The sequence below is a fragment of the Misgurnus anguillicaudatus genome, chromosome 21 (genome assembly GCF_027580225.2).
Source record: "Misgurnus anguillicaudatus chromosome 21, ASM2758022v2, whole genome shotgun sequence".
Taxonomy (NCBI): domain Eukaryota; kingdom Metazoa; phylum Chordata; class Actinopteri; order Cypriniformes; family Cobitidae; genus Misgurnus; species Misgurnus anguillicaudatus.
Window position 1 is genome coordinate 42,000,097 of NC_073357.2, and position 4,505 is coordinate 42,004,601.

Genomic DNA, 4,505 nt, shown 5'->3' on the forward strand with positions numbered 1-4,505 from the left:
ATTAATTTTTATGTGTCAGACCAAAACATTTTAATTACTTTAAGTAGTCTAATAGAAATATGTTGACTCAAAGTGCTATTTCTCTTTACTATAACACATTTATTTTGTAATGTTTAAGTAATTTTATTATGTAAGGGGACTAGATTTTCATCTGTAATTCCAACATGCTTTTTTAATGCTTATATTATGGGATTATGTATCTCTAAAGCAATTTCATTATGTCTCTGGCACCAGAATAATCACCCATAATTATCCAAATGTTATTTATTTCTTTTTTAAATACAAAATACATTTGCATTGGCATAAAAAGCAAAGAGTTTTGTACAAATGTTTAGTGATATTGAGGCAAACCACTGCTTTCAGATCATCAATTCATTTAAATCACTACATATTAATTCAATAACAGTCAATAACTATTACAACAATCAGCACATGCAGTACATACATAAAGGGGCAGTTTCCCAGACAGGTTGTAGATTAATCCAGGACTAGGCCCTAATTATATTAGGATATTTTTTACAAAAAAAGTTTACAAACAAACCTACCTTACAAAAACAACACTGGAGTACATCTTGAGACAAAACAATGGCACTGATATATGTCATGATTAAGGCATTGCAAAAGTCTGGGTCTAGGAAAAGCCCCATCTGTGAAACTGACTTAAATGTTTAAAATAGTTACTATCACAGTAGATTTAGAAGTGCTAAAGCACAAACACTGCATTCCAAAGAGACATGCAAAACAGTAAGTACTATTATTTATAAAATGGATTTACAAACTGGAAAATATCACTCCTTCAGAAAGTCAGAGCTACAGCATTTATAAACTGTTAATCAAAGATTCAACAAAAACAAAATACAACAACCATTTCCAAAATCGACTCTGAGCAGCAAACTGTTAATGTATTAATAAGAGAAAACACTTAAAACAGATAAAAAATTCAAAAATGAGCAGCACAGTCTTTCTGATCCTTTCACTGAAAGAAACTGTTCGTTAAAGTTACTCTCAATGCAGTTTGGATCTCCTCAAAAATAAAGCGGAGATCAGGTTTAAGGCATACATCAGCTCAAACACGATGTTGCAACACCTTCATGGCTTCCAGGACTATACAAAGATCCTCTTCTTCATCACAAGAAGCATGTTGTTTGAGAGCACAAATCCCAACATTGGTGTCTTCAAATGACCTCACTGATGCTGACTTCATCCATGCCCTGTACAAAACAAACAAATGTAGTTAAAGAAACAGAAAAAAGGTTACTGTTACAATAAAAGTGTCATTGGAAATTAGTACAATGCAAACAAATATAAATGTAAGTATACAGACCCATGTGCATTGCCACAGCATGTTACAATTGGTTACAAATACATGGGTTACAAAGCAAGGCAGCTGCACTGTCCACTGCTCTGGGTGTGTGTGTGTGTGTGTGTGTGTGTGTGTGTGTGTGTGTGTGTGTGTGTGTGTGTGTTCACTAGGGATGCTCCGATTGATCGGCCGATAATGGCATTAAATGACTCGATCGTTGCTCGCTAAATCTGCCGATCTCATAAACCGATCTTTCTGTTTACTTTTGTCATCAAAAGGATCCTGAATGTGGCTGCAATTAAAGACATTTTTTTACGTAGCACGAGCATTTTTACAACTCTTTGCTCATGTGCGGCGTGCAGATTTGTATGTCTCTCTTTGCCTTTACAGAGATATGCGTATTTTCTATGAGGACGTGCTCCGGTCAACAGCGCGAGGCGTCTTCACATCCCCATCAAACAGCGTATACAACACATATCTATCACGGACAATTGCATCCTCATGCCAAAAGTTTCTTATTTGCATGCGTTTTAGAGTTTTGAGCGTTTAAACTTTTATTTTCCTCACAGCTGCTTGTCTGCGTTCAGCCGCCGCCCACACACAGCAGCCTTTCATCAGTGCACGTGAACAGAGCGATCTCTCTCTCACGTCTTAAAGCTGCAGTAACCTAATTCATCTCTCAATAAAATCACTCTCTGCTCTTGACTAAAGAACTTTTATACTTCAAACGAATGCGTGTATATTTAATTAATACAGTAAAGACTGTGAATTGTTTTATTTTCAGTACTTTTAGGAGACATAAGCCTTTTTAAAGCCATATTAAATTTCTCTATGCAGAATCAATATTTGTTGTGCTTATTTATTTGAGTCACTATTAAAACAATAATATACCTAATTACTGCAAGTAATATAACAAAGGCAACATCCGTGGTATTTTTTTATCTAGAAGAAAATGTAACAGTTACAGTCATCAAAGAGCTTGCATATCAGCTTTAAAAAAATCTGAATCGGTATCGGCCGATCACGAAGATTACAAATCGGTGATCGTATCGGCTGCAAAAATCCTGATCAGAGCATCCCTAGTGTTTACTACACTGGAATGAGTTAAATAAAGAGGCCACGTTTCGAGTGTGTGCTACCACACCTGACAATCACATCAAAAGTGAATTCTCTCATTTTCTCACTCTCATGTTGTTACAGACCTGTATAAATGTCTTTGTTCTGATAAACATGAAGGAAGATATTTATTTTGAGAAATGTTTGCAACCAAACTGTTCATGAGCCCCATTCACTTCAATAGTATTATTTTTCCCCACTATGGAGGTGAGTGGGGCTTATGATTGGTTTGGTTGCGGACATTCCTCAAGATGTCTTCCTTGGTGTTCATCAGAACACACAGGTGTGTAACAACATGATAGGGGGTAAGTGATGAGAATTTTTATTTTTGGGTGAACTACCCCTTTAAATCTTCCCAGGTGTTTTAATGACCCGTGTGCCAAAAGATGTTGTAACTAAAACATACTAAACGTTCTGTACTTCCAACACTGTTTACACATTTTTATGTCTATGAATCTATATTACTTACTTCTGTCATTTGATCATTAATTGTTTGAAGTCTTTTTGCTAGCTGTCATCCTTTCCGATAGAAGAGTTTCATCAGGTTTTTGGATTGGAGGTCCAGGTGACACAGGAACATTAGACAGTAGTGATTCTTTTAAATTCAGCATTTATCTGAAAACAAATTAACCAACCATTGTATATTTGAGTACTGCGAGTAAAAGAATAATAATTGTATATTAGTTACAAAAATAAGATTTAGCTACTAACAGCAGTAAAACAGTGATAGGAATGACTTACCAATGCTGTGTAGCGCATGAAAGGATGATGGACCTATAAGAGGAAATATTCAGAGGTGAAATCAACACATAACCTCAAATGATGAAGGTCACACATACACAGAACAATAATGAAATAAGTATTATATCTGTCATAGGACGCAATGTTGGACAAAATGAGATCTTAAAACACGGTTCTCTTCTGAAAACGTCAGCTCAAGGTGTGGTCACTTCAAAGCGATTTTTTTTTCAGTTAATATACCAGACGTCACGCGAGACATTTAAAAAAGCTTTTTCTAATAGAATCAAGTGTTGCTCGTGGCGTAGCGAAGTCATGAATAACTGACGCGGGTCTGTTCATCTGATTAAGCAGACAGTTTGTTTCATACGCAATGTCATTATTAATGTAGTCAATTGATATCATCTGGTAAATTACTTACATGGATAACGTTACTCTGGACAGAATAACGTTTGGTTAGCGTTTTATTTGTCCTGAACCGTTTCCATAGAACAGCTGAGTAAAAAGTGCCTCAAAAGTGAACTCAAAGCTGACAGTTTTCAACTCGGATAAAACTACCAAACGTGAAATAACGTTAAACAGCTGACATTTTTAAAACGCTATGTTTTTCTTTATGAGCTTGACTGACTGTTAACTTACTCCACCAACCTCCTCCAAACTAATATTTACTACAAGTCATTGCAATGACTACATATTGTAAACAAAAATAGTCTATCTAGTGAAGATATATCACGTACGAAGCGAATATAAATAAATAATAGAACTTACTTTAATAACGTGGTGTCCGTCTGAGAGAGTTCTTCTGACTGACTGCTGCTGAGTCTTCTTTTTGGCGCCCAAAACAAACGATCTATATTCTTCTTTTATGGCAATCGATGTCCTTCTCATTGAGCTATACTGCCCCTGCTGCTCAGGAGGTGCCGTTTTGTGTGCAAACCCAATTTTATTGCTTTAAGTATTCAATTCAATCAATTTTAAACAATGTGAGAATAATGTGTTCATTTTACATTCAAACAAAACATTTTAATCCTAATCAATTAAATTATGTTTACACAAGGAATATAAATGTTTTGTGTTGCATATACATGTTTATTTTATTTAAATTCAAAGACCCACTAAGTCCATTTTTTTCAGTGCTGTTTTGTTTTTGTGTGCCCAGGCTTCGTTTACAGTCTGAGGGAGATGCACGCTGTAAGTTTGAAAAAAAAACTTTGCAAACATGTCTGAGGATAACACGTCATCCCAACCCATCCTCAACCCATGGCGTCAATATTTGACGACACTTGACCATGCGTCACTATGTTTTTTGACGAACTGGGGACTTCAATACTATTACGTCCGTTGCATT

General features: G+C 35.7%; 1 long non-coding RNA gene across 2 annotated transcripts; it reads right to left on the reverse strand.

Moving 5' to 3' along the window:
• Nucleotides 1-643: 643 nt before the first annotated feature.
• LOC129421132 (uncharacterized) lies at nucleotides 644-4,043 on the reverse strand. 2 transcript variants are annotated; one of them, XR_012359994.1, is made up of 4 exons: nucleotides 3,926-4,043; nucleotides 3,161-3,193; nucleotides 2,889-3,034; nucleotides 644-1,211 (listed from the first exon to the last, which is right to left on the reverse strand). It is a non-coding gene; the product is annotated as an uncharacterized lncRNA (long non-coding RNA). The 2 variants fall into 2 exon arrangements; XR_012359993.1 differs by lacking the exon at nucleotides 3,926-4,043 and having other exon boundaries at nucleotides 645-1,211; nucleotides 3,161-3,862.
• Between the last annotated feature and the right edge of the window lie 462 nt (nucleotides 4,044-4,505).